This window comes from Myotis lucifugus, unplaced genomic scaffold (assembly GCF_000147115.1).
Source record: "Myotis lucifugus unplaced genomic scaffold, Myoluc2.0 scaffold_33, whole genome shotgun sequence".
Classification (NCBI taxonomy): Eukaryota; Metazoa; Chordata; class Mammalia; order Chiroptera; family Vespertilionidae; genus Myotis; species Myotis lucifugus.
In genome coordinates, this window is record NW_005871081.1 from 3,683,115 (window position 1) to 3,699,262 (window position 16,148).

Here is a 16,148-nt window from a genome sequence, read left to right on the forward strand (position 1 = left end):
TTGAATTGAAAAGGCCTTTAGTAATCATCTTCATCAAAGTTTAATTATGGTGATGAAGATGATAGATAGCACGAAGTGGATTCTAGTGTTAGCAATTTAAGACTAGTTCCTAAAAGTTTCATCACTTTTCTTTCAAATGCTACAATCTGCAATATAACCCTCTTCCTAGATGTTACTATGCTTTGTTTCACATGAACCTGGACACAGATGGCTGCATGAAAGATAACCACCTAAGTAAACACAACAGCTATAAGCTAATCTTTTCTCTACTAGCTACCCCAGGGAATATGTGCTCGATGAGGTACTTAATACTTGATGGAGACTGGTAGTTCCAATCAAAGGTTCATTCCCACAAAGACAATTTCAATTTGGAGGAAATAGAAACACTTGGTAGTTGCCAGAAGACTAGAGCTAATAAAAACAAATACATATAGAGAGTAATGGGTTCAACAGTATGGCAGGACACTTGTGTTGCAAGCAGGAGACAACTTTTGCTGAGGTGAAAGACATCTTTCTCCCATCATGGGCACACATGCATTGCATCTGGAGAAATTCTGTTTGAGGATTGTTTGTATCTCTATAATGTGATTTCTACCCACTATTTATTCTTCATGTGATCTTAAGATAAATTCCATCCACTGAAGTCACTTCAGTGTGACTCTGGTCTTTAAAATTAATAACAAATGGTACAATTTTTAAAAGTTACATTATCTCACCCTTATCTCTAACATTGGTTCAGCAAATTCCTTTTGAATATGGAGGAATGAATTCTAATAAGCCTACCTGAAGGTATTTTCCCAATTTTCATGTGTGCATTTATCTTTGCCACTACAGTGTTTGTCTTTAAAAGTTCTAACACACATGGTAGTAAGCAAAAAAATTAGTAAAAAAAAGTTACATTCTACAAAGAACATGTCCATTTCTAAATAAATATATTTAAATATGAATACAGGGTTAATTGTAAGGAAAATATGTTCAGAATCAATTTGGCAAAGTTTTCCTTCCACTTAAAATTATACTTCATGAAAATATTTTGTTTTTCAAAAATATACATTGTCTTTGTTAACTGATGGTTGTTGGCCCCAATTCAACGCCAGTAGATATCCACAATTTGGGTACAGTGAAGAAGGAAATTTTAGTCAGTGCAAAACAGCTCAGTTGTGACTTAGCAAGGCTGTGAGGCAGCTCTGGGGCCAGGCCCCTCTCTGGTTAGACAGCTCTCTTCTGCTCCTTCAAGATCTGCTCTGCTCCTTACTGGTCTGCTTTATGCTGCATCTGTCCACCAGTGAGATACAGTCTTCCGTGGAAAGGGAAATTTTCCTCCTAGAGCCAGAGAGGAGCTGACTTATATGGACAGAAGTGCTAGTGCCTGGTCCCTGATTAGTCTGTCATCATGCAAATAGGACTCCAAATCTTTAGTTTGATTGGTCCAAAAGGCACTGTCCTGATTAGTCGGAATAGAGCTGCTCTGGTTGGTCAGAGCTGTGCAGCTCGGATTGGATGGGGTAAGCCTCAGTCCTACTGATTGAAACAGGATTCAAAATTCCTTTATAAGGACTGGCTCAGATGGCAGAAACACATTGCAGGCAGGCAGTTCAGTACAGAGGCAGGTAGTTCAAGACTGGCTTCTCCCTCAAGTGCAGTTTTTGTGAGAGGCCTGTTTTTAAAAATTTGAGCCCAGTTAGGCACCAGAAACCCTTATTAGTAGGTATCTTTTTTCTTAGGGTTCACATCTTTATGTATTGAGAGTCTTTGGCTATATATTTCTTCCTTCCTCTCTCCCTCCCTCCCTTCCTCCCTGCCTCCCTCCCTTCCAAAAAAAGAATAGTTTATTGATTTTTAGAGAAAGAGGAAGGGAGAGGGAGAGAGAGAGAAATATCAACTGGCTGCCTCCTGTATGCCTCCCTATCAGAGATCAAGCCTGCAACTTGGGCATGTGCCCTTGACTGGGAATCAAACTGGCAACTTCTTGGTGCACAGGACCATGCGCAGCCAACTGAGCCACACCAGCCAGGGTGTGGATATATATTTTCTATATGAGATTATTTCAGGTATCCCATCACTAGCATGGGGATTATTTTTCCATCCTATATAATAAAAGGGTAATATGCAAATAGATTGAAATGCAGAACCGAACAACCAATCAAAGCATAATAAGCTAATAATATGCTAAAGCCGCCCAACTGCTCGCTATGACATGCACTGACCACCAGGGGGCAGACAGTCAACTGGTAAAACAGTCGCTATGACGTGCACTGACCACCAAAGGGTAGATGCTCCGACTGGTAGGTTAGCTTGCTGCTGGGGTCCAGCTGAATGGAACTGAGTGAGATGGGCTGGACACGCCCTGTAGCCCTCACGTGGTCCTTCCCTGGCCCGATCGTGCACCAGTGGGGTCCTTCAGTCTGGTCTGCACCCTCTCGCAATCTGGAATCCCTTGGGGGGATGTCGGAGAGTAGTTTTCAGCCTGATCCCACAGGCCTCTCCCCTTGGGAGGGTGCCAGAGGCAGGGCTCATGGCTGGTGAGCGCTGCTGCAGCAGTGCGAGCCTCTCCCAATCAGGACTGATTGGGTGCGAGCCTGCGGCAGGCACAGTGGGGCTGGGATGAGCAGGAGCGGCAGGTAGGCGCTGCAGGTGGCATTGGACTGCCGGTTTCAGCCTGATCCCTGCAGGCCATCCAGAGGGACCCCACCCATGCACGAATTCGTGCACCGGGCCTCTAGTAAAGTTTATAATGAAAAATGATATTTGACTCACCAAATTCCTAGGTCCCAAAAAATTAATAGATCACCCAATATTTAGGGCATACTATATTGGGGCTGAAAATGTATTGAACAGGTCATAAGACCTGGATTCCAATTTCCCCTCTACCAAAGTTTGTTGAAAGTTTTTGCTTAAGTTATTACATTAAAATAAAGAATCTGAAGCCCCAGCAATGTTAAATAAATTTGATTAGATTATTGCTAAAATTACTAACATTATTTAAAGCCTCTTATTCTATGATATAAACTGGTTTACTGTAATATATAAAATAGTATTATAACTTTCATTAGTTTACTGTTTGACTAGAACTTACTGCTTCATTATCCAAGCAAAACAATATTACTCTATAAAAATGTAAGGCAATGAATTTTAAAATGTAATCACAGACTACAAGATGAAGTTTCATCATCATTCTTTAATGCAAGTATCATTTTAATGAGCCTCATAAGATTTTAGAGCCCTCTGTTGTGATGTGAGACATGGTCACCATACATATATTATGGTATCATTCTTCATGTCTGTTCCTTTAAAATACAATATGTTCAGTTTAGTCTCCATAAAATGTAAGATATGTAATAGCAGATGAGTTAACAGGGTATATCTGTTCAAAAAGTCATGGCATTGTCTTAGTGTTCATTCATTTTAAGTAAAATTAGTGACTTTCTCAAATGCAATTCAAAATCTAGATCTCATCAGTTACATTAACACTCCAACTAACAATGTATATTTCTTATATCGCTATTATGGTGTATGACTGTTCCCCTCCTATTGCTTATATTATTTCTCAAGGAAGCATTTTATAGGATTCATGTAATTTTCCCAATCATGGAAAGGACATTAATTATACCAAGTCCTTCTTTTGGACAGAAAGTGGTCTGACTTTGGGCGGTGGTCACACAATGCAACATACAGATCATGTATCGTAGAAATGTAGACTTGAAAATTATATGACCTTATTAACCAATGTCACCCCAATACATTTAATTGAAAAATAAAATAAATCCTGGCCAATGTTGCTCAGTGGTTGAGCATTGACCCATGAACCAGGAGGTCATAGTTTGATTCCCAGTCAGGGCACATGCCCAGGTTTCTGGCTTGATCCCCAGTAGAGGGTATGCAGGAGGCAGCCAATTAATGATTCTCTCTCATCATTGATGTTTCTATCTCTCCCTCTCCCTCCCTCTCTCTGAAACAGAAACAAATTTTAAAAATAAAAAAATAAAAAGAATATAGCTGTCATATCATCAATACTCTAGCCTACAGTACATTGTGCATATGTCATGAAGCCCACTGTATACAAGCAATGATATCTGCATCACTGTTGATAAAAGGATCTACTTGCAAGATGCAGGGAGAAGAATATTATAGATTTAGTATATGAAGAAACAGTCCAAATATTAGGGTAGTACTATGATCACAGATGATGTAAACTTGACCAGACCTAGATGGGAGAGTGACCAACCCTTGGCAATCCTTGGCACTAACCAAATGACATTTTTCTGGGGGAACCTGTAAATATTTGGTTCATCTGTACCAGGACTAGACTTCTTGACATTTTGTTGTCTTTAGCCTTCAATTTTAATATGACTTATATTTCTAACTGGGTCTTATCAGAACTGTTTCCTAATATACTGTACTAACTTCCAAAAAGTACACACATCAGAGCTGTTAATTAAAAGGGCCTGCTGGTATAAATAAACACATATGCTGCTGATTAGCCACCCTTTAGGGGTCAACAGTGGGAAATTCCTGCTGGGCTTCTGTTAATTGTTGTCCAAAATCTTAACAGGAAATGTTTAATGATCTCGTATGGCTTTGGCCATCTGGTCCTCTGAGTTCACTTGCCAGTAAATAGCCAACCTTTACAGAAAGGAAAAAGTATCTCCTATAAGAGGAATAGCTTATAGGCTATAACCTAGCCATCCACATGTGTGCATAAGAATTGATTTACCTTAATTCACTAATCAAACCCTATATATCTCATTTAAATTACTCTTTATATTTATTCTGATGCTTTAATACTAGCTACAATATGGGTGTTTTGCTTCTTTTACATAAGCAGCATTAGAGGCAATCAGGACTTCCTAGTAATGTATATTATATTTAATAGTCATAAACAATGAACAATGCTTCCAATAATTAATATTTCTGAATCATACCTGGCAATGATTAAGTAGTGATGCATATTTTTCTTCTAATGAGATACTGTGGAACTGATGACCAAGTGCAAAACCTGGTTTATATTCTAAAACTGACTTTAGGATTAGGGTTGGTATTAGCCCTCTAAACATAACAAAGCTTCATAAATAGCTGGTTTTTCACTCCATTACCCCTCCTATTTTTAGCTGAATGTTACATAATAGACTTAACAGATTGAAAGGTGCTAAAAAGGGAAGAATGTCCATTTCTAATAAGACATTATTTTAGAAAACCTATTTTATTGGTCTCATTTTCAAACAGAGATGAAAATTTGGATATAGGGGAAGAGTTCTTTCATTTCAAGGTGCATATGTGCATATTTTTCATAGATAATTGTGTGTTGAAGAGAAGAACATAACTGGCTTTATTTGTAAAGATGTAATCTAGTTAAGATGAGTTCCTTATGGTGCGCCCATAACTATTATCACTGGTGTCTTATAAGAGAGGAAGATGGCCGTATGGAGACACAGGCACACAGAGAAAATGCTAAGTGACAAGGCAGAGATTGAAGTGCTACAGCTGCCTAGATTGCCAGAAAACCATGAGAAGTTAGAAATATGCAAGAAAGGATTCTTCCCTAAGGTTTCAGAGGAAGCATAACCCTGATGACAACCTGATTTCATATTTCTGACCCCTAAATTGAGACCACAAATTTCTTTATTTATCCGGTATATAAATAAAACCTACAAAGTACCAGACACTGTCATGATTTGCTTTAACATTTTTGTCTTTAACTTCCATGATAAGTACTATGAAAACATAAAAAAGGACATTTTCATTGGATAAAAATTATGTCATTTGTGCAGGAAAGTAGGAAAAGAATGAACTACATTTGTGATGGAGTCAGAGAAATCTTGACAGTAGAGGAAAAATTTTATTTAGGAGTGAAATGTGGAGACATGGTTAACTACTCACAAGCTATGGGAGAGTTTTAGAAGATGGGATTTGTGCCAAGCCATGGAAAGGTGAAAATGACATGAATTGTTTTGGAAAGCATAAGAGCCCAATATTGCAGGATATTGTTTGAGTTGCAGATAGGAGGATGTATTAGTAATGACCATCAGTTACAAAGATGGAAACTTGTCTCAACTGAATTTAGGGGGAAATAAAGGGCTATTTGTACTCATATAAATAAAAAAGAATGTGGTTTCTGCAATAGTATTATCCAGGGATTCAAATCACATTATCTGGACTCTCCTTTTGTTTCCATCTTTTGTGTCTTCTTTTCTCTGTGTTGGCTTCATTCTCAATGAGCTGACAAAGAGCAACCAAAGCTGACAATTCGCATCTATCATTTTAACTTACCTAGAGGATGAGAATTTTTATTGTTGTCATTGCTGTTTTCCTAATGTTATAGTAAAAGTTCTGGGTAGGAGGTAAATTGGCTCATTTTTGGTCATTATCTTTTTTCTCAACCAATTACATTTTCTAAATGTATGGTATACTCTGACTTAGGGTATTTGATTTCACATGCCTCCCTCTGGGGCAGGGCAGAGCAGAGGGTAATGCCATTATCCTTCTAAGCATATAAAATGAATGGAATATAGAGGTGATAACCTCCAAAACAGATTACGAGTAGAAAACAAAAATATAACATATTAAGAGAAAATAAAAAACCAAACAAACATATACCAACTGCTGAGGGAGTAGAAAATAAGTGCGATGTGTGGGCGTAACTAGACCATGATATGTTCTAAAAAGGAAATTTTGTTTTATCCTGTAGAGAATAAAGATGCACTGAAAAAAATGTAAAGGACAGAAACATAATTGCAATTTCATGTTAGAAAAAGAACTCTGAAAACTACGGAGGACAGATTAGAGAGGTGTGAATGAGGCACTCTGGCCCCTGTCAAATAATGTGCCTCAAACACAGTTCTTTTCTTCTCTGGTTGCATTTTCCTAATAGTTTTAATATTTTTCAGAGGCCTTGGTGCATGCTAGAAAAATACTGAGTCATAATTAGTCCAACTATTCAATTATGATTCAATTGTGAAATACAAATTATATCTGAAATACATTATGTATAATATATAATATTGGTTTTTTGAGATACCACATTTTAGAAAAATGCTAATGCCTTGCTTCTGAATTGAATATGTCTCTCTCTAGAACATTATTTTCTGTATACACCCATGTTTTCATGCATACATAATGAAAACTGTACTATTTTCGTATACATACTTTTTATGTAAGCATTGTATATTCTAAAAAAGATATTTTTAAGAGCCAAAGCAATGGCTTTCTGAAATAATATGGTTTAGAAAATAATAAAAGCAACCAGAATAACAGTGAATATTCATTATAATTCAACATGTGCTAATATCATACATCACTTATTAAATTTAATTTCTTGATTATCTTTCCTTCCTTTAGTATATATCAAACATTAGCCTGCACTGCTGGCTGCTGCTCTTTCCATAATGAAAGATCACCCAGATTCATGCAGGCTCTCAAAAATACTTACATTTATTTTAGATCAGCAATCTTATGTGAATTTTGCATAAAACACACCAAGGGGGAAAAAAGCTTCCAACACAGATATCTTGTAAGCAGAGTATAAACATGAAGACCAGCACTTTGAAATTCCTTTGTAAACAGAAAGTCTTGTACAACTGAATCACAAAATATGTCAAGAGAGTGTACTTGCTTATTTACTTTTACATTGCATATTATATTGGGCCTAAGTTTGTATTTGCATAGTGTTAAGCATGCAGAGAAAGGAGTGCATCTATTTGCATTTTTAACATTGGGTATCTTTGGCATAAATGGAGGTAGGCAGTTTGCCTTCATATTCCCTCAATACTTGTCGTGAAAATTCTCCCCAGTGATTCACTACTGTGCTGTGTAGTAAAGCCAAAATATTACTGAAACAATTTTTATACATCAGCTAAAAATCTAGGCTGTTAGTTAAATCTCCATCTCAAATGTAATTTTTAAAATGCTGTTATCAGATTATCATGCATTTCTTCCTCAGACACTCAGCCACCATTCCCAAACATTCCATGTGTTTGTTGATACAAACGTGTCCCTGATTCAATTATCTGTATCTAACCACAAAGAATGACAACACTTGGAATCTTACAGTAGGTTAATAATACCTTCATTCATTTAAACTAAACTTCCAAGGCATACAGCAGTCTGAATGCAAATAGGAGAAACAAACAAATAGCAGTAGTATGCTCTAAAAATTCATATTCCAAACTGGAGATTTATATAAAGGTGAAATTTATATAAGGTGAAATTTATATAAAGAACAGCGGGCTGAAATGCCAGTTTTGATGCTTATTCATTGGATACATTTTGGTAAATTTCTAACTTATTCACTAATTTTTAACCACAAGTCACTCATTAAAAGTATTTAAAACAGCTTATAGTGAACAAGGAGTTTCATGTTACATCTATCCCATATCTGTTTTTACGATTGTATTAAAAGTGACATATATGAAGTACTTAGCACAATGCATGGGATATTGTGGGGAATTTGATAGGGATATATATATAAATGAATGACAATAGCATTAACTAAAAATGAAAATCATTCTAAAATAAAAGAACTTTCTAATATATGAAACAATATTTTTAGCTAAGAATACATTAGATTGCACAGTGCTCTTTAAAAGTTCAAAGAGAAATCAAACAAAAAAATGTTTGTTATATTCCACCACTCAGTATTTTATTGTGTATACTTTGGTTTCCAAAATAAGTGTGTGCCTCTGTTTACAAGCATTATCACATTATCCAAGCACTCCTTGGACAACTTTAAATAATTTTTTGTTAGTGCATTTGAAACACTGAAAAGCATGGTGCAAACTTGTCAAACCCATCATAGATTAAAGAATTGCAAGATTTCTTAGAATTGAAAGACAATGCACCTCCACTCATGCAAGTTTTTGGTTATTGGCATTGATGAAAATTATTCTTTAGCACAGGGGTAGGGAACCTTTTTTCTGCCAAGGGCCATTTGGATATTTATAACTTCATTCGAGGGCCATACAAAATTAACTTAAAAATTAAACTGCTATGTTTGGTCAAACATTTCATTAACCCACCCATAATGCCTCAGTAGGGCCAGATCCAAGGATTTTGAGGGCATACTTATAGGACCCTCGGGCTGGATGTTCCCCACCCCTGCAGTAGCATGTAGTTTGTTATTTATAAAAATGTCTATGCTGATGCCCACTAAGCAGGGGAAATTCAGAAATTATAATATTTGGTTTCAAAAATAGGTTGTAAAATATATTGTTGGGAAATATGTAAAGTTAAAAAATAATAAAATGAACCCCATGAATCAATGCCTCTCTAAGGTAACATATTAGTACTTTGGAATGGCATGTGGGCCACTCCCCAATCTTGTTCCCAATTCCTCCCTCACAACAGAATCTTTCTTCTTAATTTGGTAATAACCATTTCTTCCTATTTCCTTGTAGATTTATCATAATAGTATATATTGCTGAATAATATGTGTTTTAAATTTTCTTTTTTGTCAGCAAATTGTTAGCTGGTTTTGCTCAATGGATTGAGTGTTGGCCCTTGGACTGAAGGGTCGTGGGTTTGATTCTGGTCAAGTGCATGTACCTGTAAGTTAAAAATATACTTTTGTTACTTGTATTTTGTTTTGTGAGAAAACATTAAATTTTACTAAGTTATATAAAACCATTAGTTCCATCAGCTCCTACATCCTCCATGATACTGCTTTCTTCTTACTCCAACACTTTCCCCAAGAGTGTATATAAATAGATCTTGGTCTGGTAAACCATCTGATGCTTTCAAAGGCTGAAAAATTCTTTATTTTAATGATTGATCCAGTGATAATTGAGTTGAATATAAAACTACAGTATTAAAATTCTTACTTAAATGTCTGAAAATAATATAGTACTTTTTTCTTCCATCAAAATTGCTTTTAAAAATTTGAGGTAGATCTGGTTGGAATTGGTTTTCTGTACATATTTCTTTCCTCTCTAGAGGTTATGAGACATGCTTTTTTCTTTAATTTGCTTAAATTTCACAAAAGTGTTCCTAGATATGATCCTTTGAGTACTCTGAAGCTTTTCAATCTGCTAATATTTTTCTCATATTCTTGGAAATTCTAATATTCTTTTAAAAATTTGTTTCTGTCCTTGAGCACTCTGTTTATATTGATGTAGTTGCATTTTTTCTGTTCTTAATATTCCTAAACTTTTCTTTTGCACTCTCTCCTTATTTATCTCCTCCTGACACCTTTCAGAAATGTATCACAATCTGAACTTTGAGTTCATTGATTTGTCTTTAGCTAAATATACTTCTCCAATCTGTTTAGTTATGTCTCCATATTAATTATTGATAATAAAACAAATCAATGCAATACTGACTCTCATTATAACTGTTTATATTTCCTTATCTCTGAGAATTCTTAATAAGGCTAATTTAAATTCTTCAATTATGTGTTCTATTAATTTTACTTTGCCTGGTATAAGTGATTCTGTTTATCTTTGTTTTATATAGCTGTGCCAATTCAGTATCAATTTATGTTTTCTCAGTGATATAAGATTATGTGATTTTGTAACTATTAGTATCTCATTTGATTCCCTTGCTCTCATAATCCCTCCCGTTATTCAAACTAAGAAAGCTAAGCCATGGGTCTTACTCAGATTTATATAGCTCATAACAGTGGAATCTCTGTTTTGAAGGCATAATATATGCTCCTGTACTGGGCAGTGTCAAAATTTTTAAATTCAGCCGAAACCGGTTTGGCTCAGTGGATAGAGCGTCGGCCTGCGGACTGAAAGGTCCCAGGTTCGATTCCGGTCAAGGGCATGTACCTGGGTTGCGGGCACATTCCCGGTGGGGGATGTGCAGGAGGCAGCTGATTGATGTTTCTAACTCTCTATCCCTCTCCCTTCCTCTCTGTAAAAAATCAATAAAATATATAAAAAAAAAATTTTTTAATTCAAAGAAACACTGCAAGGTTTGTAAATTACCCACTTTTACAAATGTGGCATCAAAGTTTACAAACAGGACTCATACGGCAACATGGCATTCCATGTATATGACACTGGAAAAGGCAAAGGACCTAAAACAAATCAGTGGTTAAAGGCGCAGACTCTACAAGCTGCCACCACAAGTGCGCCTTTCAGGTGATGGAGTCTTCTCCAAGGTGATGGTACTTGTGTACTATTTTAACATATAATAGAAACAACAAAAGGCCTTGACCCGCGGCTAGGAGAAACCGAAACCCTCCCAAACCTGCATTTTTTGAGGTCCTTCCTAGGAAGACCTGTCAAGACTGGGGCGAGGGACAGGGGCCCCCACGGGCCTTTCCTGGAACCGGGCTGACGGCAGACAGCACCCTCAGGGCTACCTCCGAGCTGACACCAGGTTCTGGGGCCGGGTCCTGGGAACGCTGTGGTCTGCATCTCAAAAGGAGCCCCTGGAAAGCTCCCCGCCCCCGCCAGCTCTGCCCGGGGGTCATCCTCGTCCCTGGGGACAGCAGCATCATGTCTTCCCGGGGCAGGTCCTGCGGCCATTTCCCTTCTCAAAGCCTACTCGGGCGCTTGTGGGGAAACGGTTAACACCAACATTGTTCCACTCTGGGGATTTCCTCCGCCCGCAACCCCCAAGTGACAGAGGGGGAGCAGGGGCAGATGCAGCGCCCAGGTCCTGAGTCACAGGCCCCTCCGACACAGTGATGCCCGCCATCAGCACTGCGTCAACAAACAGTTTCACAACAGCTTCAAAGCCACCAGTCAAGAGACGCCCTGCCGGGCCCGGCGTTAGGAGGCCCTCGGCACCACAGCGCCCACAGCGCCCACAGCGCCCACAGCGCCCACAGCACCCACCCTCCCGGAGCCCGCAGAGCTACACGAGGTTTCTGCCGCGCATGCGCCCACCACGCCTTCCGCCCTGGGCAGAGCGGCCTGCGGCCGGGCTCGGGCCGCCCTTTGAGGCTCCGCTCTTCCTGGATCAACACGAGGGAGTTCCTCCCTCGGTGAGAAATCGTGTTTCCCAGCCAGAACCTCCCGCCCTCCAGGGCCCTTCGGGTCACGTGGCTCCCATAATGCAACACGGCACCATCTCAGAAGGACGGACTTGGCGGGAAAGCTGGGGAGGCTGTTTCCTGCAGAAGCGGGAGGCGCAGGAAGCGGTGCCTCCCATTCGTTCGCCCACGGCCACGCCCAGTGTTTCCGAAGGGAAGGAGGCGGAACTGGCCGGAGCCACCTGCGGACCTGCTATATCGTCCAGTGCTTTCCTGGGTCCACAAGGGGACGTCTCCGTGGCTGGAGACCTGGCGTCTGAGGTCCCTAGGCCTCCATCCTCCCCGTCGGTGGACGTTCAGGGGAGCAGCAATCAAGGCCTCATGGAAGAAAACCTGCCCCAGTTCACCGGATTGAGGTCTGCGCACAGGTAGGTGAGAACTCCGGATGGGGTTGGAGACCACACCTGGAGGTTCTCCGGGGGAGGACGCAGGAGGTGCTGAGTGAGGATGCGCACAGGTAGGTGAGAACTCTGGATGGGGTTGGAGACCACACCTGGAAGTCCTCCCGGGGGAGGAGCAGGAGGTGCTGAGTGAGGATGCGCGAACCCCTGTTGACCTAACTGGATACAACTGTGCTCTTAAAATGCCTCTCAGGCCCTAGCCGGTTTGGCTCAATGGATAGAGCTTTGGCCTGAGGACTGAAAAGTCCCAGGTTCGATTCTGGTCGAGGGCACATGCCTGGGCTGCGGGCTTGATCCTCAGTAGGGGGCGTGCAGGAGGCAGCCAATCAATGATTCTCTATCATCATTGAATCATTGATGTTTCTAGCTTTATCTTCCTCTCCCTTCCTCTCTGAAGTCAATAAAAACATATTAAAAAAAATAAAATAAATGCCTCTCAGGTTCGCCCGGTGAGTTTGCTGGCCATGCCTGCTGCAAAGGGTTTTGCACAATGCTTATGACTACCTTATGCTCTTTGTGATGGATTTAGGGGTTGGGGGCGTGTCTCAAGACAGTAATTCATAGGCAATTATAATATTGCACCTCTGTACTTCACTGCTATTTTTCAAAGGTGATCTTCCTCGTTGTAATCATCTTACCTTGGAGGTGTGGAGGGGGACTGAGGGAGGAGATAATGCTGAAATGTGTGCGAGTTAATTTGTTCCGATCGATGCCTTCCCTCCACTCTGCGTGCCACACTGAGATGATGCGGGCAGCGGCCTTGGTCCAGCTACATTGCGGAGAGAAAAGAGCACACCAGAAACTCTCTCCTTCACGCTCTGTCCCCTCCCTGGTCCTGGCCTCCTTCATTCTGCTCTGAACTTTTCTCCACAAACCATCAAGCCCACAGTTTCCGTGGCCTTATGCACTTCTCACAGGGCTGTTGGCAGTTGGCAAATCTGTCAATCTCCCTCTAGCTCTTGGCATGGGTGTGGGAGTCCCTGCTGCTTCATCATTCTCAGAAACATCCAGCCCACTGACTTTGTGTCTTTGACATTCCTTTTTCAGTGACTGATGGATGAAAAGGGGAAGTTAGGTTGGTAATGCTCAGATGCTCTTTTCTCCAGTAACTATTTCTATCTTACGACAGTAGTAATAAGATGTCTGTCTGCCATTCATTCAGCCTGTTAGACACTCAGACAATTGAGGGAGGAGATGATCTAATAGCAAAATGGCACTAGATAAAATCCTCCAGAAATAGGGAAATCATTTAGGAACACTACACAGCATTTGCCACCCATTGAGAGACCTAAGATTTGGCCTGAGGTCAACAGGCTTGCATTTGGTAAGGGAAGATATTTTGTTCTACGAGTAACCAGGTGGATAACTTCAATAGGAGATTTGTAAAAGTATATTTTTGAATAAGAGAAAGATAACATTGTCCTGGAAGCTCAGATAAAATAGTTCAAAATTTGCTCTTACAGGAATTTGCTTGAAAACTAGGTGCAAAAATAAAATGTAATTAAGAATGAGTATGGGAATAAATTGAAAAGATCCTAGAATGGACTGAAGTTCTCAGGTGGACAAACTTGGCTCAAAGGATGTTGCATTTCTAGAGTAGGTTCACCCTCAAACTTATTTCACAGCCTTAGGATAGCATCCTAGCAAGGAGACCATGACAGTGACCAGAAGCCAGCAATCTTCCAGGCTTTTTGGACTGTGGTACTGCTGACAAAGGACTTGAACCCTAAAAACTACATTTCTGTTCAGCATCAAGGAGAGAGCTCTGAAGGCACATTTGGCTTGGTTACATAAATTTAAAAAGTGTCACTTTTTAGCCTTTAAATGCCACAGAGAAATCCAGACCTGATGACATATGTGTGGAGGTGTGTGCACACACATGTATAAATGACCATAAAAATGCTTCCCTTTTATTAGTAGGAATAAGAGAAACAATTACTTTTTTCATGCTTTTATGCTTTTTTCTAATGAACAATTATTATATTTGTGATTAGAAAAATATTAACAGGAAGAACATAAACTAGCCCAAAATCATTCTTTCTGCTTTCCTACAAAGCTGTTGGAAAAAGCCTGACATGACTTCTGCTGAATTTAATATTGTGTCTCTTAATAGGGCTCATGTTCAAAATGAACTATGTTGGTATGTGAATGCTAACTTGCAATAAAGGAAAAGATGGGCAATGTTGTGTGTGTGTATGTGTGTGTGAGTGTGTACCACAGTGTAAGGGCAATAAGTTCCTCCTTATCTCTGGTTTTGCTTTCTTTGGTTTCAGTTACCCTTGGTCAACCACAGTCTGAAAATATTAAATGGAAAATTCCAGAAATAGACAATTCATGAATTTTATTTTTTTCCATCACAATTTATCTCCTCTATGCCCTCTTCCACCTCCCCCCTCTCCAGCAATCACCACACTGTTGTCTGTGTTGTGTGCAGTTTTGAGTAGCATGATGAAATCTCACACCTTCCTGCTCTGCCCCACCCTGGATATGAATCATCCTGTTGTCCAGGGTATCCACACTGCATATGCTCCCCTCCTGTTAGTCAGTTAGTCATCTAGGTTATCAAATTGACTGTGATGGTATTGCAGTGCTTGTAAACTGTAGCCCTTATTTTACTTAATAATATCACATTCACATAAGTTTTTTATACTTTATTGTTATTTCTTCTATTATTAGTTATTGTTGATAATATTTTACTGTGTCTAATTGATAAGTTAAACTTTACCATAGCTGTGCATGTATAGAAGAAACATAGTGTATATTGGGCTCAGTACTATCCACAATTTAAGGCATCTACTGGTAGTCTTGGAACATATCCCCCATGGATAAGGGGAGACTACTATACATGGTAAGCATTGCCCAATCTTTGATCTATTTTTTTTTGTCAGTGCTCCAGTATCAAGAAACTGAATTTAACATTTTTTGGCACTTAGTTTAATAGCTTCTGCAGACATGACCCTAAATTTTAAAGGTTCACCATTCTGGCAAAAATTGTGCAACAAAAATGTCTCAGGGCAATTTGCTGCCTAATTTGTTTAAACTGTGAGCAGACAGCCATGAAAAATGAACACCAAGCAATAACAATTATGTATAACACATGCATAGCTCTTATTCACGCTGTCATATAAAAACCAACTTGATAATTCATTCAACAATTGTTAACAATTAATTGTTAACGATTTTATGTGACACAAACTCTTTTAGATGCTGGACCACCAGGAAATGTCCCTGACCTCACAAACCTAACATTCTAAGGACAGGGGCAGACAGCAAGAAAGTGTACAGTAGGCATCCTCAATCATAATTATACAATGACTAGAGGCCCGGTGCATGAAATTCGTGCACTGGGGGTGGTGTCCCTCAGCCCAGCCTGCACCCTCTCCAATCTGGGACCCCTCGAGGGATGTCAAACTGCCCATTTAGGCCCGATCCCTGGACATCCCTCTCACAATCCAGGACTGCTGGCTCCCAACCACTCGCCTGCCTGCCTGCCTGATTGCCTCTAACTGCTTCTGCCTGCCAGCCTGATCACCCCCTAACCACTCCCCTGCCGACCTGATGATACCTAACTGCTCCCCTGCCAGCCTGATCACTCCCAACTGCCCTCCTCTGCCGGCCTGATCGCCCACAACTGCCCTCCCCTGCCACAACCTGCCTCCTCCATCGGGACCGCTTCCTCCACGTGAGGCAGTGGAGACGCCAGGACCGGCCTCCTCCAGCGCACCGCAGAGACGCAGGTCCCCAAGGCCTCACTGGAGGGAGCGGCCACCAGG